This window comes from Anas platyrhynchos, chromosome 2, assembly GCF_047663525.1.
Source record: "Anas platyrhynchos isolate ZD024472 breed Pekin duck chromosome 2, IASCAAS_PekinDuck_T2T, whole genome shotgun sequence".
Lineage (NCBI taxonomy): Eukaryota > Metazoa > Chordata > Aves > Anseriformes > Anatidae > Anas > Anas platyrhynchos.
This window is the reverse complement of record NC_092588.1, coordinates 17,962,728-17,986,181: the sequence shown is the minus strand read 5'-3', so window position 1 is coordinate 17,986,181 and position 23,454 is coordinate 17,962,728. Positions and strand designations below refer to the sequence as shown.

The window sequence follows — 23,454 nt, the reverse complement described above, 5'->3', positions numbered from 1 at the left end:
CAGGTGTTGTCTCTTGGTAAAGCATCATATGAAACAGTTCAAAAGGGTAGAAAACAGTAAAATGTCATCCCATACTAAGCAGTTTTCTTAAAATGTTCCCTTTTTTTGTATGTTAATATATGTGAATTGCTGAAAATAACTCTTCCCATCCTTTCTTCTGACATAACTTGAGGCTGATTACAAAAGTCCATTGCCATTATTTGAAACATGTCTTTGTTTACATGGTATCTTCCTTTTTAATGCAGGGAGAAAGTGATTACCCATTATCCAATGTCAGACAGAAGGATTTCTTAAATTTAAGACTTATTTAATCCAGTCCCTTTGATTAGTTAAAGGATGGACCTTCCATATATTAAGTTTCCTCAAAAATTATCTTTGGTCTTAAATTGAAAAAAAAAGTGCACTTTTTATCCTATAAGTGATCCACAAAATTTTGTAAAGAGAAGAGGATGATTAAATGTTTCAATTCTGTTCAGTTTTATTTGACTTGTCTTACTGCAGAAGTTAACGATGGGGCAAGACATATATATGATTCTTCAGGTAAACTTCCATATTCAGATGAAGAAAGTTAGAGTAAAGGCTCTAAAGGTAATCACTCACAGATTATCCCTGTGGTGCAGTGCATCAAAAGCACTGTTTTCAAATAACTGGAATGAATATAGACCTAGTTAATTCAATCCTTGGAAACAGACTACCTATGGCAAAAAGTGGGGTGGGGTGAGCTGTCTTGGTGAAACACCTTGTTTCTTAGTGTGATTTTTTCAGTACCTGACATGGCTGCAATATATTTCAGACATGATGCATGTCTAGTGCATCACAGTACAGTAACAAAGGTCTTGGGAGTGTAATAAGCTACTAATCTGAGCTCACATTTGCAAGGCTTCAGAAATTTTATTCAGACAGCAGATACATGATGAAATGCATGGGAATGCTAATCAAAGAGCACACACTGTTTTTCTGACCACATAACTTAAAAATGGATGTAAGTGTGCTGTCTTGCTCTGAAATGGGGTTCTTAATGATAACAAAGCAGCATTTTGGTGGGACAGCAAAAAGCTTTTAATTCTATGCCTTATTTATGTATTCTGTGGGAGATGACTCCTTTGACTTTAATGAGAAACCCTATCTACATATCACCTTAATTTTTAAAGGAAAGGAAAGTTTTAAAAAATATCATCATGGCTCATGACCTTTAAATCTCTTAAATATCCATTGTACAATTACTAGGAAATTTTTATAACTATTATATTCTTTGGTAAGACATTTAAATACAATTAGATGTAACAAAGCATTTACTAATGCAAAAGCCAATGTTCTAAATCATGGTGAGCTCCATCTGCATATTCTAGAAGTATTTCCTATTTGAAAACACTAGTTCATAAACAAAGACACAGAACGTATTTCTTTATATGAAGGTCTTTGGAAGCAGCTTTACGCAAACAGTCTTGGAGCTGTGTGGTGGATGAAAACACACACTAATATAAATTTAGTTGTCAAAAATGTATAATCATTTTCTACTGTATATATAATTGTAGAAATTGTTCACTTTACAGAAACAGTCTGAAAATAAAGTGATAGAATGCTCATATTACTACAGTGGTTTAATCAGGACCATATTTAATAAATATTGTTTAGCAATTTGCTACATGTGAATTAAAAGGGCCTGTTTTCTGGAGAAGAATACATGGACTTAGCTTTCAGTTACTAATATATTGGAAAATTCATGTTCTGGAGACAGTCTATGAAATGAAAATGGGAATTGTTTTTAATTTTATTACTATCTGTCATTCTTATCCCTTTAATTTAATAATCCCCTTACCACATTCTAAGAGGAACTGACTTTTTTCTACATTTTTTTTAATTGAAACAGCCTTGTTGAATATGTGCTTTTTTTTTTTCCCTCTATTCAAAGGTGTTCTTCTTTAAAACACAAACAAAACCAAAATAAAAACTTATATGTGAGATGTTTTGTATTTTTCCAAGAGTCTCTGACCTTTAAACTAGTCTCATGTATAGAGAAAAATTTTTTACTGTGGTGTAATGTCTCTAGGTCTATCTGCTGATCTGTTGGACTTCTGGTATCAATTTGAAGAGCTACCTAAACAAAGCACCTTTATAATTTTTGTTTCTGTATGTATTTCAATCAATTTATGTACTAATTTATTTAGTCAGGGTATTCTTAAAGATAGTACTGACACTGATAAGCAGAACATCTGTTATCCTTGTGTTCAGATGACCCTGAAGTAAGGCTAGTGATTAATAATTAATTAATCAGGGGTCCCTTGTACAGCACTTTGATATCCTTCCAATTCATTTGGTAAAGATGTGTACATAGCAAATAATTATAGTCTGTGATCCAAAGTATAATATTGTTGAACAGTCCACATTTCATCTGTCTCTGCTGCTGTATCTCCTGCAGATTGCATTTTATCATAGAGCTCTTAGTGCATGTTAGGATTTTTCCATATGGCTGCTTGCCAGAACTCTAATTCTTTGCCATTGATTCAGGTTATTTTCCAGCCAGCATGCTAGTTTTCATCTTGCATTTTGTCAAATTTTGCTATTGCATTAATTCTTACCCCACTAGCAAATGCATTTTTTTTTCTTTTTAAGGCATTTTCAACTAATACTAACATGCTTTTCATTCTTTTCCAGACCATCAACACTAAATAGGTAAGACATAACTTAATTTCAAATCCTCCAGGCACATTCTCCATTTGACCAGATTCATTACCATCTCCTCCTTACGGTTTTTGATCCTGTTTTAATTCACTAAGTGCTGATGTCTGTGTCAATTTGAACTAATGCTGTGCATAAGATTTGTGAGTACCAGAACAGATATTATTCCAGACAAATACACACAAATCTGTATGTTCCCTCATTTTTTTTTTCCCATTCTTCCTTCTCTCTTTTTTTTTTTCCCCTAAGTATTCATTAGCCCTTTGTTTCAGAACAGAAAATAAAAATGTCTTAACCAAGCTTAGCACAGAAAATAGTCTTGTGCAATTAATATGAGAAGCTTCTTCAATTATGGATGAAAATATAAAAAGAAAAGTGACATTTGAGGTACAAGAAGATGTAAAAAGAAATTCTGTGCCTTTGAGACTGTCAACTGCTCAAATGAAGGGAAAGCTGTTAAAATATCAGCTCATTTCAGAACAGATTTAATGGACATGTAAAAAACATCTAAATGTTCAGTGCAGAAGTTACAGCTGCCTTGGGGCACTAGTAACTTTTGCAACTCCTTTTTACAATCTGCATTAACCTTTTGTAATGAATACATACATCTAAGTGTGTCCTGTAAGTTCTCTGCCCATATCTTGCTTGTTGGTTTGTTGGCCTCCTTTCCTGTCAGGTCTTGTTTTTTTACCCTTTCAAGGAAGACAAAAATGTGCTATGTATCATGGAAATAACTTGCGTAGGTTGAGGAAAATACATTATCTGCCTGTTTTGCTGTACATTTATACTGAGCATTTGCAATATAAATTTATTTATTGTGTGGTTTATGTTCTTATATTTCTAGAACTTCATTTATTAGAATAGTTTATAGACATATCAAATTAAGTAATGAGAATAATAGTCAATAAACGAGTATACAAACAACACATACTTGCTCAAGGTTAACATAATCAATACTTACTGTGGTATTTCAGGTTATTGGATTTTTAAACTTTCACTACAAGCAGATTTTATTTTATTTTATTTTATTTTATTTTATTTTATTTATTTTATTTTATTTTATTTTATTTTATTTTATTTTATTTTATTTTATTTTATTTTTTTTGTGGGTTATTACAAAGGAATGTGTAAACTCAGAAAAGAGTTTAGCATTCTCACTGATAAGGATTCTGGCCATTTTGAGGCCATCTCTTTTTGCTAAAACGTAAAAGAGTGTATTTCAGTCAGCTGAACATGCATATGTCATATATCCTGTATTTGATTTACATGATAAAGAATTGGTTAAAAATCTTATAAATTAATATAAGACTATTAAACTTGAGGGGCATAGGCTATTAGGAAGTGAGAAAGCTGGGTCAGTTATTAGTATCATGAATAAATCCACTGTTATTTCTACAGCATTTTTAACTGATAAACAACACAAGTTCCAGGCCCTTCAGGTATAATTAGTTTTTTAGAGACTTAATTACTTTTAATCATCAGTAACCTACCTTCTAAAATAATTTCACATTCTCTTAGCTTTAAAATGGAGAATCTGAATTAAGAACCAAGAAACAATAACCAGAGTGTAAATGAGGAAAAATGGTACTATATATTTCCTGCCTCATTTATTTCTTCCCTTCATATGAGATTTTCATTACAGCTTTCTGAGATACAGAAGGCCTTTTCAGAGTAATTCATGTGACATATCTCTTCAGCATGGTGAGGATGACTCTTATTTACAAAGAGTCAAATCGCAGAAAGATGAAGTTTCCAAAAGATGCATGGTGATTAATAGATGAGATGTTTTAGCTCTTGATGACAAACTGGTTCACATACCGTTATCACCAGACATTTTTTTGCCTTTTGCTGCCATTTCCAACCATGGGATGAAATGAGGGAAACCGATCATATTTTTCATGTAAGATGTAGTCTGTGAAGTCCTTCAACATTTTAGTCCTTTGTTTCACATTCAAATAGTATATATTCCTGTGGTTTGACAGAAACACAGAAAGTGATGCTATCCACAGGGCATTAATAATAATTCCATGGATTTTAGTCAGCAAGTGAAAGTTGGGGACAACAGTTTAACCCTAATATGGACTGACATGAACCCTTTGTGTGTATTTATTTCTGTTTGTTATTTCCTCTCTCTTTTGTTTGTTTGTTTGTTTTAATCTATGTATTTATTTTAAAGTCTGGGCTGCTGCTGTAATTGCTTTGAGAGCTAATATTTCATTTTAATACTACTCACTGTAGTAAAATGTGATTAGCTCCATGTGCCCTTCGATTTCATCTGCTGAGGAAACAAACAACCAACTCACCAGCCAACCAAACAGCAATCCCCTCCTCCTGCAAACCTACTACCTGATCTAGGTTGGTGTAGCTGTTGATTTGTTTCTCTAGTTTGTTTTCTGTAAACAGAGCTTAAATTTGGGCTAGATCTGTATGAATGCTCTCACTGGCATGTGTTTGAAAGAAAATTTACAGATATCTTAAGAGGAGATTGACAGAAGTTTCTCAGTGTCTGTGTAAATCTTTGAGGGTACAGTAAGGGCGGAATTTTCCAGAAGCTTGTCCAGAACCTGGTCACTACCAAGAAACATTTTTATTTCTCTCTGTATCAATACAAACACACAGAGATTTAAATATACTTTAATGCTCCAATAGCACATTGGAGCCTCAATAATAGTTGAATAGGTATTATGTAAAACCAGAACAAAAAAGGAGGACCAAGTCCTTGCACAGCATCAAGGCCTTGTCTGTCTCTCATGCTGCCCCACCAGTGAAGAAGCTGGGCTATGTGAGAGAAGCTGGGAGGGGACACTGCCAGGACCCAGACTGACCAAAGGGATATTCCATAGCATATGATGTCATGCTAAAACTGGGAGAAAGAAGAAAAGAGGGACATTTGGAAAGTTTGCCTTCCCAAGGAACCATTATGCATGATTATGAAATGTGTTCATCTGATTCGTCTCAACATGGAACAATGCTAAGGCCGCATGGTATGATGAATGTGACTTTCTGTCTTACATACTCTTGTATAACCACAAATCTAAGAAAAACAGAGTGGTTAATGTATATAGTTCTTGTATGTTGCAAAGGAATGTTTTAGTAATTTGTGTCAATAGAGAGCTTGAAGGGAAATGTATTTGTAGGCTTTTCCTTGAAGTCTCTGATATCTGGGGTGGTTTCAGAATAACTGCCAACTATTATGACTATTGCATGGGACACTATGCAAGTCTCTGATATCTGGCCAGGAGATTAAGGAGACGGGGAGAGCTGAAGAACGACTAAAAGACAAAGCTTGCAGGGGACACTGCACAAGTCTCTGACATACAGCCAAGTTGGACAAAGGAGAAGGACGAGAGGGAGGAAGACTATGAGCCTTCAGCATGAGAGACCCCCAGAGACCCCAGAGGGACCACCGGAGACTGATACGCATGTTCCAGTAGGAGGGTTTGGATTCCAGAAACTAATTATAATAACCCTGTTTTTTTTTAGAAGTATTAATGAATATGTATCAGCCTAGGAGCATAAAAATCAGCTGCTTGATGTAGCTGGTGTGTGTCTTGGTGGAGCAGAGACTTCCGGCGCACCCAACGCTGTTTGCTTACCTCTATTCCTTTAATAAATTGTAAACTTTGATTATAGTCCTATTTTGAAGACTGAACCATTTATAACAATGATGAACCCTGCTTCCTGGAAATGTCTGAACACCTGCCTGCCAATGAAAAGTTGTGAATGAATCCTTCATTTTTGCTTTGTTTGAATGCATGGCTTTGTTTCACATGTTAAACTACCTCTATCTCAGAGTTTTCTTGCTTTTGCACTCTGATTCTTTCCTCCCATTCTTGTGGAGAGACGGAGTGAATGACTGGGTGGCTTTCACCTACCAGCCAATGCCAACTCACCTCAACAACTTTATATATTGTAATGAATGAAGCTGTAATACAGAAAGCAGATGATGTAATAGAATACTGTAATCATCAACTGTTTTATGGCTAGGCAAAACTAATCTTTTTGCTTCCTTGGCCCAACAAAAAATATAAAATAACTTAAAATGAACATAAAAACTATATCACAACCTATTGATTGAGATGATCAGCAAAGACAGTTATAATAACTGCATGAAAAAATGGCCTATTTCACAGTCTAAGCTGAGACAAAAACAAAGTTTTCAGATGAAACTGTGTTCTGATTTCTTTTCAGTGAAGTAGTTGACAGGTATTTTCTTCAAGGTTTGATTTTTGCTGTCATTGTAACACTTTTAAATACCTTGCCTATTGCATTGCAAAATACTTTTTCTTTTCTTTATTTTTTTTTTTAATTTATTTTTTAGCCAAGAATTTATTAGTCATAAATAGAAATCCAGGAAAGTAGGCAATAGAGAGAAAACTCATGGAATAAAATTAATACCAACAGCTTAAAAAACAAACAAACAAGCAAAAATGATATTCAGCTGCTTAAAGCATTCCTCTGCAACTGTTTCTTATATATCAGTTGGAATACAACTTCTATTTGTTGATATTGCAGGGTTGGTTGAATTGTAATTACGAAGCATTTCATAGCAGACTCTCTGGAATGTATGCATGACTAGATATCATAAAGAATTTATATTGAGGTGTTAGAAGTGATTTGAGAATTCCATTAAAAGAAATAGCCTTAATCATCCACAATAACATTGTGTTAATTATTAATAGAGCTAATCAGTAGTCTGAAATTGCTCACATCAAATATTAATCAGAGGGGTAGATGAATTTATATTATTTGTGACAGGCATGCTATCCTCACTTCTCACTACCTTTATAGTGTTATTATTTACCTGCCAAATGAGATGAGAAATGTTTCAATAGTTCTTTTGTAAATTGCTGCTTGATTAACTTCAGAGATCTCGTTTTACTTACAAAATATATTTATCAGCTATCAGGAAATATTATGGAAAAGGCAGCAAACTCTTGGAATGTTAACAAAAAAGTTATTTTTATGCTCCAAATTTAGGCTGCATGCAAGTTGACAGACACACCTATACCTTATGACGTTGCATTATCTAACAGATGAGAAGTGTTCAGCCCTCTGGGCTCAGTTCTTCTAATCTGGAGTTTTTTTTTTCTAAGTCTGGGAAAGCAGTGCTTACCAACTTTCATGTAGCTGTCCATGAAATGTAGGATGAGAGTGTGGTACCACCTTGGAGACAAACCTTTCTGAACTCCCATATAAGTTGTCTATGATGGGGCAAAGTCATAAGAACCAGGGAATACAAACAGATTTATTTTATTTTATTTTATTTTATTTTATTTTATTTTATTTTATTTTATTTTATTTTATTTTATTTTATTTTATTTTATTTTATTTTATTTGTGTGTGTGAGAAAAAGGACTGCTGGAAGAATACATCTTGTTATCCACATGAGAACTGGGAGGTTTTTCTCATTTAATGAAAAGTGAAAGAATTTGCTATGCAGATACTTAACAAATATGTCAACAACAAATGGCAGCAAATTTTTCTGTTTATCAAATATATAACCATATTAATATTTAAATATACAAAAATAGCCTTGTGGCATGCTTGTAATAGCAATTTTGACATGTATAATTCTGCTTATAAATTATAAACATAGTATATATTAAATTGGTATTAACCATACATATTAGACTCTGAGCCATATTGGTTGTTGTGGCTTTATTGCTTAATTGTACAGAAGATAAATATTGTAATAATTATTGTGGGCATAATCTAATAGCCACTAAAATGAATAGGAGCTTTTCAATTGTTTTTAATGGATTTTGGGGCCTGTAGTAATCCTGCAGTTAAGTATGCCTATGCTGTATTTTATGAAACTACTTACCTCTGCAAGTGTTTAAAGGATCAAATTTTAATGCATAGACACAAAAGAAAGGTTAGAGATAGGAGAGAATTTTTTACTGCTAGCAAAATTTGCTACTTTTTTTTCCAGATATCTAAATGACTCAAGTGTTTTTGTTCTATATTGTTCTCACTTGAAAAAGTGGAGTAATTGAACACAGATAAAAAGATAATAAGGTTGGAAATCAACATTTTCATAATTTCACTTGCTGTATAACACCTTAAGAATAAAAACCAAAACAATGAACAAGTCAGATATACTATTGAAGATCTAAATTTGTAAAGTATTAAATAAATTCTATGATTAAGATCATCATTGCTGCAGGTCACATTTCAGAAATAGTGTTGATCACTAGAAGAAAAATCAAAAGACTTGTGTTTAATCTGAGTTTACAAATGTCAGGATTACCAACATTGATCGTGTTTTATTTACAGAATGAAACCAGTAATATAGTATTTTGTTTGTGTATATTTTTAATAGATCTGCTCATTGTAATCCTGAGGGGATAGAATATAGTAAAATATATATGTATATTTTGTATGACAGTACCTTTTCCCCAGTTTTATCATTCTTCCAGGAGAGAAATATAATCCTCAATTAAAGCAAATTATTAAACCAAATATAAATTGCTCTGAAAATAATGTGATCTTCGGTTTCTGAGGAAGGGGAATAAAAACAGACAAAGTGTACTTTAAAAATTAAATGAGAAGAATATGGTCCCCCTGAGCCTACCCATGGTCTGGTCTGTCCTAATAGTCCTAATTCTAATCACAGATCCTTACTTCTTTCTCCAGTACTTCCCTAAATTGCTGGAAATGTACAGAAGTCTCACCTGAGGCTTACTTGCCTTTGGGCCTGCTTGCTGGACAAGTCCCTTGTCAGCACTAGAATGAGCAGATTCTACCTTGGGCATCGGAGCGTGGGTGCCTGCATCGACTGGGTGATAACTTCACCTTTCTCCCACACTGCAGCTCCCCACCATGGGGCTTAGCCACCTGGAAGAGTCCAATGCTAGGTTTAACAGGTTGAAGCCCTGCTGCTGTGTTTCAGCCTGGCATGTACCTGTACAGGAAAGGAAAATGAAAAGACACTGTGGTATGGCAGTCCTGAGTACAGCCACTACCCTCCTGGCTCATTACTCACAGAACCATAGAATCATAGAATGGCTTGGGTTGGAAGGGACCTCAAAGATTATCTAGTTTCAGACCCCTGCCATAGGCTTCCCACTAGACCAGATTGGCCAAGGCCCCACCCAGCCGGGTCTTGAACATCTTGAGGGATGGGGCAGCCACAACTTCTCTGGGCAAACTGTTCCAGCTGCCTTACTGCCCTTACAGTGAAGAATTTCATCCTTATATCTAGTCTAAATTTACGTTTTTTAAGACCATTACCCCTTGTCCTATAATTTTCTACCCGAGCAAAGAGTCCTTCTCCATCTTTTTTTATAAGACCACTTTAACTGCTGAAATGTCACAATGAGGAGTGACATTTCCCTGGAGCTTTCTTTTCTCCAGGCTGAACAGACCCAGCTCTCTCAGACTTTCTTTGTAGGAGAGGTGCTCCAGCCCTCTGATGACCTACATGTATGTGGCCCTCCTCTGGACTCACTCTAACAGGTCCACATCTTGTGCTGGGGTCCCAGATCTGGATGCAGCACTCCAAGTGGGGCCTCATGAGGGCAGAGTATAGGGGGACAATCACCCTCCTCCCCTGCTGGCATACTCTGTTGATGCAGCCCAGGATGCAGTTGGCCTTCTGGGCTACAAGCACACACTGCTTGCTCATGTTGAGCCTTTCATCCACCAGAAACCCCAAGTCCTTCTCCACAGGGCTGCTCTCAATGAGTTCTTCTCCCAGTCTGTACTCATGCCCTGACCCATGTGCAGCAACTTGCGCTTGGCCTTGTTGAACATCATGCAGTTCACATGGGCTCAATTCTCCAGCCTGTGAATGGCAGGTCCCTCTGAATGCCATCTCTTCCTTCTCTGGTGTCAACTGTGCTACTCATGATCTGAGTGATCAATCGCAGTATTGTCTTTTGTGTGGTCCTGCATGGACTACTGCGTGGCTTATGAGGCAAGGAACAAAAATTGAGGTGCAGTGGTTATGAACTGGCAAGCAGCCAGTATATATAAAAGGAGCTGAATGAAGACCCAGCAGTCAAAAGAAATGGTGCAGTTGCTTCTTATCCACTTCCACTGTTTTCCTGTGCTTTTCTCTATGTGCAAGTTTCTAAATAAAGCGTGTCAGGGTTTGACATGAATAATGTTTGAAAGGTGATCTGGATACCAATGTGTTTGTATCATAAGTTATCATAGAACAATAGGAATGAATTTTTACAGCTGTTATCTATTTGTTGTGCTTGTATAATCAAATTCCATAATTAGAGAAAATTTGTAATGATTATGTAAAATATACTGAGAAAAATGAAGGTAAAATGAAAATAAATCTCAGTAGCAACCAAACATATCAGGTAGGACTAAAAAAGTAGCTGTCAAACTACTCACAAGTAACTATGGTAGAGCACTGTGAATATTTTGTTATCTTTAAGACAGCAGTGAAACATGGAAACCTGAAGAAATAACTTTCTAGTACTGCACGAGTGAAAATCTTTGGCTTTAAAGGAGAAGGCAGTAATTCAGATTAATAACACATATGGCTGTTCAGTAGAGTTTAGAGCAATATTGCCAATGATTAGCAGGGGGAAAAAAAAGAAAAAAAGAAAAAAAAAAAGACTTGTTGGCTCTACCTTTCTTGAGAAACATCAATTCTGTCCCTGACTGGTCTGCTGAAATTTTGGAACAGTTTCAAACACACAACTGAGTAGAAAAGGACTGATCCAGTCTGGGTCTAAAAAGAGACTACACTGTAGCCACCATGGTGACATCTGAATATCTTTTCCTTACACTCTTCTATTATGTGGAGAGAAGAAATTTGCCACTGGTGCCTTTGTAGTACATCTGAAGAAGCGTGTCTACAGAAGTGCAGAACATTTTCCATAGAGTACTGTATCAGTTAGGCTTCTTATGCATGCCAGGAGATATTATAGAAGGTCTAACAGCCTTTAACTGAATACGGGTTCAGAACAAAAGCTTAATATTTTCATGAATTCTTTTTATATCGGTACTATCCTAATACTAAATTCAAAACAGGAGATTTGCAAAAGTCTTCAAGGTACACCTTTAAAATATGTACTCAAAAGACATGAACTCTGTAATATTATTGGCCCCATGCAATGAGACTTTTTTCAGATGTCAAAAAAATTAAATTCATTTTAAGTCTGCAGAATGCAGTCCATGAAAAAAAAAAAAAAATATTATGCAGTGCTTTGTGAACATCCAGCATGACCTCTAGAAACCCACACAAGCTGATCAGGCATCAGCTCAGTCCCTGAAGGGCTGCTATGGCTGGAGTAAAAGTCAAGACAGGTTGTCCCAGACCTGTCCCAGTCCAACTGACAAGTGACTGAGGAATGCTTCTTGGGAAAATAGGTACAAATATTGAATGAAACAAAAATTCTCCTTTACCAAATGAGTTGTATTTAATATGATCTTTTGTTGTCTAAAGCAAATGTTTCATATGCACCTGTCTTAAGACAGCATTTCTTCTTATTAGTTCTGGGGGCTTCTTATGAACATTAAATTTACATAAATACAGTGGAAAGATCAAAGAAGGCTAACACTTTGCAATATGTCCTAGAGAATTTCCATCATTACATGTCCTTCTTCAGCTTGATTGGTCACCTCACTCTTTGAGTCCCTGGCCACTAAATACGTGTATCTGTAATAAATGAAAATCAGCTATCATAGCTGAACACAGCTATTAGATTTCATCTCCGGGCTGGAAGTTAATTTTTGTGGCACTTCAATAACTGTATTGTTTCTATGCTGCTTTATTTTTCTGGCTGTGTTTGTCAGCTTTCAGCTGACTCTTGCCTCTCTAAAATTTACCTGGGTTGCTCTCCAACCCATACCAGATGTCTAGAATTCAGAAGGGATGGTGGTCTGAGTAAGTTAAAGGTGCCTCATAAGTATGTGATCTCTTTAGACTAATTCAGATGACTTAAACCATTCTCTGAAGAAATCTGCAGACTATCTGGATGGTGAATGACATCCTAAGAGAGGAAGAACTTATGCCAAATAGGAAAAATACCTCCTCTACACTCAAGAAGAAGTATACTTTTTATAAGGAATTGGAAGAAGGTGTTCTACATTAATAGGGAGTACCCTAAGCATCAGGATACAGCAATGTTTGTACATTTTCCATTTGGCAGCAAGCAATCTTTGTATAATTTACAAAACCTAGAATGTCTCCAAAAGTTGTGACTGAGAGACCCTACATGAATATTCTGGATTCTGAGGGTAGACTGTTATTTTGTAATTTGGAGTCTTTAGTTCCTAAATCATTTCGAAAAAGAAAAATAAATAAAATAATAATAATAATAATAAACAATCCTGAACAATAGAGAAGATTTGATACCAGAAGAGAGTTCTCTCTGGCTAACCAACAGTTCCTCTTGGCTTATTTTTCTGCACCTACATATCTGTTTTAATGAGCCATGAAAGTTTTAAAATTCAAAATCTTTTAACTTTTAAAACTTTGTGTATATGTGTGTGTGTAATAATGAACAATAACAGCAAAGCACTTTTATGGCTACCTTAGACAAAGGATTATTATTATTATTATTTTAATTTGACAATATAAGCAAAAAGAATCAATTCTTCTTATACTTCCATCTTTGTGGTTTCAATGGGTAACACTGTTAGTAATAAATGTTTTCCTTTTGTAACTTGATATTTTAAAATTCTGTCTTCGTAACTATATGTCCTGTTCACAACAGATCACCCTTGCTCTCTACTACACAAGCCACAGGCCTGACTACTTAATTAATTCATTAATAATTCCTATCCAACTCATTTCATAACTTAATTATATGTTTTGTTTTGTTTTGTTTTGTTTTGTTTTGTTTTTTTTGCCAGCTTAATTAATCCATTCTTCAATGGCTTGTCTGCTGTTCAGATTAATTGCTAAGCTATTTTTGAGTCACTTTACCTACTGGTCTAATTTTCCTCTATTAAAAATATTCTTATAGAATCATAGAATCATAGAATATTCTGAGTTGGAAGGGACCCTTAAGGATCATCAAGTCCAACTCTTGACACCACACAGGTCTACCCAAAAGTTCAGACCATGTGACTAAGTGCACAGTCCAATCTCTTCTTAAATTCAGACAGGCTCGGTGCAGTGACCACTTCCCTGGGGAGCCTGTTCCAGTTCTTATTCATTTCTTAGCCATGTAATCTGTATAATTCAATCCTAAATGATTTCCTTGCTTCTCAGAGTTTTAACCCACAAAACTGAACTTTAAACTCACTAGAATATACAACAAATTAAAGAGCATCTATTTATATCTCTAGTCAACCTTGCAGAATTTAGTAACAGAAAACACAGTAGGGAAACACTGGGTTGTGAAGAAACTTTTTATTTGCCAGCAAAAAGGGAAACTCCTACATGGACTTGGTAGTCTCTGTACAAACACACTGCACACCACATGTGCTGCCCCACAGGTGCAGGCTGTATGGACTGAAGTGACAAGCTCTGTCCAGGTCTGAGGTTTTAAGTGTACATTGCCAGTTTAGTTTACCCTCAATACTAAGGTAAGATCAAGTTTACATAGGTAAATACTGACATATCCTGTTTCTTTTTAAAAGCACAAAGGAAGAAAAATCTGTAACATTTCTACAAAGCCTGTCTCTGTATTTCAGCAGCACAGCATTTTGATGTCTTTTCTTAATATCCAACCTACATTTTCTGCAGATTAGGTTGACATTTCCTTTTTTTTTTTTTTTTTTTTTTTTTTCTTTTCTTTTCTTTTTTTCTGCCTTGGCAGTAGAGCAAACATGATTATCATCCTCTTTCTGCTGGCATTTTACATGGTATACTGCTTATCGTATTCCCACTCAATCATCTCTTTCCTAAGACTAAAGAAACACAGCAGCTTTAATCTTTCTTCACAGGCCATAATTTCTAATCTTTTTGCATTCTTTCATACTTCTTTTGGATCCTTTCCAGTTTGCTATTATTATTCATAACATTTGTTCTGTAAACTTTGTTACTTCAGCCAAGGTGTCACCAATACTAAATAAAATAGTCCTTCCAGAGTAAATGTTACCTTTTTTGAAAATGCATCTATGTTTATTTTGTGATCCAGTATAATCCCCTGAATGTACTCTACTTCCGCCAAGACAATTATTTCACTTTTTGGGGGCCCCTTTTGTGCATCCTCCATCAGTATTTATGAAAAACACATTAGTATATCTCTTCTACTGCTCTCCTTTAAGAAATTTCATATGAGTCCAAACCACCTTTTCAGCTGGTTAGAGAATTTTGAATTTGATCATATTCTCTAGGATCCTTGCGCTCTGTCCCATCAGATTTTACAGCCCTCTTCCTCTTTGGTGATGCAGGTCAGTATATGAATATACTAATGTGGCAAAGAAAGACCTCTATGAGACACCATGCCCAGTCAACATGACCTCTTCATCAGAGGTCTAAATTTCTTATATCTACAGCTTTTCTCTTTGTCTGCTATGGTAGTTATCTTGGTCCATGGAAGAAAACATAACAATCTACAGGATTTGTTTTTGACAACTTGTCTGTTTTATGTAACACATTTTTATTCAAAGTCTTTGCAAACTCATTGTATTTAAGTGTTTTCCAATAACTTTCCTACATGGTTTCTTGGATTGCCTAGCCTTCCATCCCATTACATGAATTATAAAAGAAAGATTTTACAAGTTTCCTTCTCTCAATTCTCCCATGTGTTTACAAAAAAAAAAAAAAGTAATTGATGTTGAAAATATCATTATATCATTTTGGCTAGTTTCTTTATTACTTTAGAGAAAAAGCTGCAAAACCAGTTTTCACTTGCACAGAAATATAGATTCAACATAATTTAGATTTGAAGAGGCCTTCAGAAGTCATGTTGTCCAAATCCCCACTCAGAGCAGGACCAAATAGTTTAGGACTTGTTTATGGCCTTGTCCAGTTAAGGTCTGATTATCTGGAAGGACAGCATATAGGGGCTTGAAAGCTGTGCAGAGGAAAAGGATTTGGGGGTGTTGATTGATGCTCACCTGAGCATGAGCTGGCAGTGTGCCCAAGTGGCCAAGAAGGCCAACAGCACCCTGGCTTGTAACAGGAATAGCGTAGTCAGCAGGACCAGGGAGGTGATTCTCCCACTGTACTCAGCTCTGGTGAGGCCACACCTCGAGTACTGTGTTCAGTTTGGGGCCCCTCCCTACAAGATGGACATTGAGGCCGTGGAGAATGTCCAGAGAAGGGCTACGAAGATGGTGAAGAGTCTGGAACACAAGTCCTATGAGGACTGGCTGAGAGAACTGGGATTACTCAGTCTGGAGAAGAGGAGACTCAGGGGAGACCATATTGCTCTCTACAACTCCCTGAAAGGAAGTTGTGGGGAGCAGGGAGTCAGCCTCTTCTCTCAGATAACTAGTGATAGGATTAGACGGAATGGCCTCAAGTTGCGCCAGGGGAGGTTCAGGTTTGAAATTAGGAGACATTTCTTCTCAGAAAGAGTAGTCAGGAGTCAGAAAGGGTTGCCCAGGGAAGTGGTGGAGTCATTGTCCCTGGGGGTGTTTAAGGAGAGGTTGGACATGGTGCTTAAGGACATGGTTTGATGGGTGACATTGATAATAGGGTGATGGTTGGACCAGATGATCTTGGAGGTGTTTTCCAACCCTAATCATTCTATGATTCTGTGTTCTGATATTGGACCACTCTCAGCCTGGCAAGATTTTTCTTGAAATCTGATGGAGTTTCCCAGGTTGGAAGATGTATCCATTTCCTCTTATCCTTTTGTTGTGCACGTGAGAAGAACCTGTCTCCATCTTTTCTACACTCTCCCATGATGTAACTGCAGATAGCTAAGGTCTCCTCAGACTCTTCTCAAGGTTGAACAGGCCCAGCTCTTTCAGCCTCTCCTCATGTGCCATGTGCTTCTATCATCTGATCATCTTAGTGGCCATCAATGAATTCATCAAGAATGTCAAAGCCTTTACTTTATTTTTATTTTTATTTTTATTTTTATTTTTATTTTTATTTTTATTTTTATTTTTATTTTTATTTTTATTTTTATTTTTATTTTTATTTTTATTTTATTGTTTTTATTTTAATTGTTTTTATTTTTATTTTTATTTTATTTTCCTTACGGGCACTGTGCTCTATTTCTACCTTGATCTTGTTCTTCCCACTAGTAATATTTAGCTGCCTGTATAAAAAGGATATTTTAACGTTTTCTTCCTACTTATTCATTATATTATTCAGTAAGATGGGGCTGATTATTAAGATTATTTAGAGAGGAGATGTAACGAACAGCTCTATCTACCACTGACCATTATGACCCTACTTTCAAAATCCTCCTCCAGTTCAAAAATCCATAAATAGTAGACTTTGGTGCCCTAGCCACCGACACATTCAGATCCCAGAAGAGGCAAGCAGCAGAGAGAGTAAATTACTTGCTTGTGAAGACACAGTTCAAGTGTTCTTTGTGCCTTGGTCCTAGGCATCAAGGCAAGGGGAATTCTGAATACTTTGGCTGGTGAGTTCCAAGCTTTTTAGATTTTGCCTCGCTTAATTGATTTTTTTTTTCTTCCTAAGAGCTGATTTCATTAGTTATTTACTTCTAATTTAATAAGTACATAACTAATTGTTTTATTCATCCATTTACTAATTATCTTACCAATTGATCTTGAAACTTTCTGAAATGTCAGCATAATGATAGTGTATCTTATCACAATTGTTATCCTTGATTTGCATCTAAAAGAGAGCTGTTGTGTATGTCTTCTTCTGAGTATCTCCTATCTTCAGCAGACTTATCTGATTTTTCATTTTTTATTTCACTTTTTTTTTTTCAGTCCTGCAAATGTAACTTTCCCCTCTTTAGTTTTCTCTCAGGTAAGATTTGCTAAAATACAGCCCATTACCATTTATTTCTCATGCACTCTTTTTCAGTATCATCATGTCCTGATTAGCAGTCTTCTATTTCTCATTTCTAGAGAATGAAATAACAAAAGCACTGTCACTGACTTTCACTGAACATGTATTCTTGATAGGATCTTTAAAACAACCTCCTCCTTATTTTGTAGTTTTCTAGGCCTTTTATCACTGAACTAGATTTTAATGCTCAGGCACTGTCATTGAAAACTAACTATTCTCCTCATTTCAGGTGGACTTTTCTGTTTCACTGTTGTTAGACATCACAATAAATTCAGTGGGACTCCTCTAGAAGTGTGGCCTTGTTTGGTGTAAATAAAGTTCATAGAATCATAGATTGGTTTGCGTTGGGAGGGATTTTAAGAATCACCTAGTCCATCCCTCCTGCCATGGACAGAGACATCTCTCACTACATCAGGCTACCCTAAGCCCTATCCAACCTGGCCTTGACCACTTTCAGGGAAGATGACAGAATATTGACCTGTTCATGAAAATAAACACTTTAGTATACAGATTAGCACCATAGCAACACTTTGACATCTGTTTTAAAGACAAAATTGTGTGAAAGAGTCCCCAACTTCTGGATAGTTATTCTATGATGTGACAGGTTATGCATGGTATGTTTACATCTCTATTTTCTACTGAACATCTCTTGTTACTTGCCTAACTGTCCAGAAGCTCTCAGTCTACTTTCTTTGCTTTATTGTTAGGTTAGTTTTGAGACACAGATTATCTTTTTCTTCTGTTTCCAAATTCCACATAGACGTTGTGGAATATGACTTGATTTCTTGGTGCTGTGCAATGCAAGATGTAAATAAGAATGACTCGTTTGCTCATTTTTCTCAGAGAATGGAAAATGTGCATACTGCATCATATGTCATAACAAATAAATAGATTTTGGAAATGCATCCAGCATGGCAATAAAAATATTTTTGCATGTTTTCAGATAAGGACATCAGACCTCAGGCTCTTTTCCATTGGCATTTTTAGACCAGTTTGAATTTAATTAATTTCAAAAATATAAGTTCTGCATTTGCTAAGCTGATGCCTTTCAAAATTTGACATTTATTATATATAATGTTTTATACTTTAAAATAAAGATGGTCACTGAATGTCCCAAAATAATGAAGTGGCTTCTCCTTAAAATGGTTAAGCTAATAAAAACATTATCAGTGTTTTTCTTCTAGCCCTGTAATAAAATATATATAAAAAATAAAATACATAGGATCATTTTCTCTCCTATTAAATGTCTAAATGGATGGACAGCTTTCTGATTTTGTTAAACAGAATATGTTTCAGCTGCGCTCTGTGGAAAATAGTTGAGTTCTTTTATTGACTGCAAGGTCTCATGCAGTCCTTTTCAGTCTGTATTTCCGTTTGGATCCTGTAATGAGTTACAACTGGGTAGATGTCATGTGCAGCCCACACATTTGATTTGCAGGATCAAAGTTTAGTGAGAGATAGGTGGGAATGATTCTTCTGTTTCACAGAAATTTCCAGTATTCGTTATGTTCCTCATGTGTCTTTTTGGGTAGGTCTTCTAAAATTGTTAGGGACAAATGCAAGGAAGAGAAAGACCAGAACAAATAAAATGACAGCAGTGAAGGCACTTGGTTGGAGTATGAAGGCACACATTGAAATCATGGATAGCTAAAAAGAAAAAAAAATATAATCTGAAAGCCAGTCTTCCTGCCCCCCAATTTTTTTCACATTTTTTTTTCCTTTGAAAAGACAAATTCAGTGCAGAGACACTCAGGTATTTCAACCTATGTTAAATTATCTCCAGAGTAATGAGTAGAACTTCCATAATGATTTTAAGTTGCATACCTCATAAACTCAGGAACAGAACAGGAAGAAACTACAAATGTTTTATATTAAGAATGGTATCTCACAAGGTTTGTTTGCTGTACTCAGAGACAAATGTCTGAGATGGTTTAACTCCACAGGTTTGAATTCCACAGGTTTAAATTCTGTGGAGCAGCTGAACAGAGGCACAGTTTAATTTCTTTTTTCAGTGTTCTGTAACGGTATTTGTATTTTCATGTCAAAGCAGAGAAGGGAAACTACCAGCAGTAATTGCTGAGTTTCTCCTATCAGAAAAAGTAATGTTTGTAATGTATATAAACATGAAAGTTTGCTGAGCTACTTTGATCTAATTACCTGTTGAGACTGAGGTGCACAGCTGGCAAAGTTTATAACGTAATGGTGATTACTGTGCAAGACAATTCTCTTTATGAGGAATCATTCTGATTGCTTTAAGAACACAGATATATCAGTAGAGACAGAGCAAAAATTTGGATAGACTAGAGACATAAAAACATAGATAAAATCATAGAAAGAACTCAAGATAACTGCTAGAGACTTTAAAACAAAACAAAACAAAAATTCTTACAGAAGGTGAATTACCATATATGACAGCATGACCCTGACTTAGCAATTTATAATAATAATTGTTAATATTACAACAGAATCTAGAAACTACATCCAACCCAGTTACTGACAATGGTATTCTTCCCTCTTATTTTGTTGTCATATTAGCACTATTAAAACATTTATATATATTTACTGGGTAAAAGGGAACGTGAGCTCAAAAAAAGTGGTTAAGTGGTTGACTTTGTAATATTTGTATTGTCACTTCATGTTAATGATATTCAGAAAGGTTGTTTAGAGGGGGAAAAATACCCAAATTTGCTATTATTTAACACAACCTTAAGAAGGGAATTATTGAAAAAGATGGCTGTAGACAATGCCATTATCTACACATGAGAATGGGTTCACAGTAACACCTCAGATATGAAAGGACGTTGTTAAGGTGTCTATAATGCAGCCTGGGCTGCAGATACTTACTATGTTGCATTCTACCCGACTCCTTACTTAACAGCTACTTTCAAAGGCTATGAGAGAAAATAACCTTAAGGCCTTGTGTTTTCAGTATTCCTGCTGCCTAATTTAAAGCTGTCCTATTTTATGTCTATGTGTCATTATGGTGCCTGCAGAGTGGAACATCCTAAGTAGATGCAACTGATGCCCAGTTACAATGTGCTCCTCTGGCCAGGAGTCAGATAGTACAAATTGTCATAGCTCAACAGATTCAAAGACTTGTACATGTATATGTACACTGTGTATGGTATTAAGTGAAATTAAACTACTAAGCCTAAAGGCTAAACCCATTACATCTTAGTACAGACCATATTAGAGTTGTATGTTATAATGACTAAGTACATGAGGATTTTTTCTAGGACGCAGTCTGGAAGGGACTACTCACCGTGTAACCAGGCGGTGACTTCTGTAGATGAGAAATGGAGAGCAGCTGAATGATCCAGAGTGATATAAGAAACATACGGCTGCTGTAACTGTGCTACTTCATATTAACCCCTCGCCAAAGGCAGAATAAGACACTAGAATTTCTGATGACTTTATATAATTTTAGAGCAGGATGGTTCAAGTATTATGCTTAGGACCACCATTACTATTCTTCATGTGGATTCTTGCACTAAGGTGACTTTTCCCCATCTGATGGCATTAGAAACACAGCTAAGGTATATGTTTGTTTTTTTGATTGTTTGTTTTCATGTATCTTGCAACGCAGATTTTAAGAGCCTACAGACTGTTAGTAAACAGGTTATCAGTTCATTGTCCAAATGTCTTTCATGGAATGGTAGTGCTGCATATTTGCAAAATCTTGATACTTTTGCAGCAATATTGACATTTATGCACCTATAAGCTTCTAAAACCATCTCTTCTGATAAAGAAATAGGTGATTATTATTACTATATTTTAATCTTAAATAATGGTGTCTATTAACTCAATCCCAACATTCTGTTATTTATAAGTTGTATATTTAGTACCTTCAAAAGTATAAGTCTTTAATACACACAGTTCCCAAGCAGTACTCCTGACTTCTTTAATCTCCTCTGTCAAGGAATAATATAATGGCTATATTAATATATCCAACCATATATCAATTGTTAATATAATGGACACCAGTGCATTGGGTTTTCCATAATATTTTTAAAACTGGTAATTAGGTAATTATAAGGGAGATTAATGTAATTTATTGCCTATTATTAATAGACTAGCACAGTGAAAAACTAAAAGCAAACTAAAAACACCTTCCCCACATCTTCTATCTCCTCCTGCTGAGTGGCACAGAGGAACGGGGAATGGGGGCTGTGGTCAGACCCTGGTGCTTCATCTCCAATGCTCCTTCATGGTCCCTCTCTACCCCTGCTCCCCATGGGGTCCTTCCCACGGGATGCCGTCCTTCCCGAACTGAGCCTGTGGGGGCTGCCCACAGGCAGCTACTCTTCAACAACTGCTCCCACGTGGCTCCATAACACGAGGTCCATCCTCCAGGAGCAAACTGCTCCAGCACGGGTCCCCCATGGGTGTCATCTCCCCCCAGACGCTGTGCTCTTGTGTGGGCTACAGCTCCAGCCTGGGGTTCTCCATGGGCCGCAGCCTCCTCCAGGCCACATCCACCTGCTCCACAGGGGGCTCCTTCACGGGCTGCAGTGTGGAGATCCATGGGTTGCATGGATCCATGGATCCATGTGGGACCCATGGGCTGCAGGGGGACAGCCTGCTCCACCAGGGGCCTCTCCACAGGCCTCAGGGGAACCGCTGCTGCCTGCCTGGAGCACCTCCTGCCGTCCTGCCCTCACCTTGGGGGCTGCAGGGCTGGTTCTCACTACTCTCTCCCAGCTGCTGTTGCACAGCAGTTTTTTTTTTTTTTTTTTTTTTTTTTTTTTTTTTCCTTTCTTAAATCTGCTCTCACAGCAGATTTACAGAAATATGCTCTCACAGAGGCAGAGAAAGAACATCACTTACTGGCTTAGCTGTGGGCAGTGGCGCGTCCCTTTGGAGCCAGCTAAAACTGGCTCTGCTCTGACATGGGGCAGCTGCTGGACTCTTCTCACAGAAGCCACCCCTGCAGCTCCCTGCTACCCATACCTTTCCATGTAAATCTGATACAATGCCTTTGGCTTAATTGTTGCCATTTATGCCCAGTACAATGGAGTCAGCTCAGTTTATTTTTGGAGTCCTAGAGCCTGACTGACAGAAATTAGGAAGGTTAGCTTGCCAAAAGATAAATCCCTGCTGGCTCTGTACTGTAGGATGTTTTTCAGAGTGAGTTGTGGCTGCTCCTACAAGCAGGGTATCAGATAATATAGATCATTGTCTGAGTGTGGTAAGTCCTCTGTAGAACTAAAAAGTCTTGATACAGGTCTTTCTAAAGAAACAGAATTGCCACTGGACTATACACAACACACTGACATTTTGTTAACATCTTGATCTTTAAGATTCTTTGTCTTATGTTACGTAAATATTTTCTACATTACATTATTCTCAAAGTTCCATATACTTCATATTGTTATGTAGTTGTAGACACACAATACTAAACATCCCTAACCTGAGTAGCAAGTCTTCAACTGCATTCAGGAGAGTTTTCAATCCTATTACTGCCATAGAAAGTAAGTTTCTCAAGAACAGAGCTTGAAAAAAATGTGTTTGTGGAATGGAACATGGAAGAGAAAATGGTTAAGGAATCTTTAGACATTTCACTAAAATTATTTTGGCATACTAAATTTAGACCAAGTACTCAGATAATTATTTCAGTGAGCATTTATATCTGTCAACATCTCTACAACAGATCCAGATTCTCCTGAAGAAATTATTTTCATTTAACCCTTATTAATAGGGCAAACATTTTTCTTGAGGAAGGTGTAAAATGAGGGTGAAATGAAACTCCAAATGCTATTCAGATTGCTAACAATACTGAGATAAAACTATGAAATACTGAAAAAGCAAATTTCTAGACAGTGTGTATAATATTCCTGTTGCACCAGTGAACAAGATCTAACAAATGCACCAGTCTCATTAAGCTGTCTAGATTTATATCAGTTTAAATTCAT

At 36.3% G+C, this 23,454-nt stretch overlaps 1 long non-coding RNA gene across 1 annotated transcript in view; it reads left to right on the top strand.

The window, feature by feature from the left end:
• The first annotated feature begins 5,810 nt into the window (after positions 1 to 5,810).
• LOC119715990 (uncharacterized) overlaps positions 5,811 to 23,454 on the top strand; it is a 42,591-nt gene continuing 24,947 nt past the window's right edge. Inside the window, exon 1 of the long non-coding RNA XR_011807180.1 lies at positions 5,811 to 6,109. This is a non-coding gene — a long non-coding RNA (uncharacterized lncRNA). The remainder of the gene's footprint in view (positions 6,110 to 23,454) is intronic.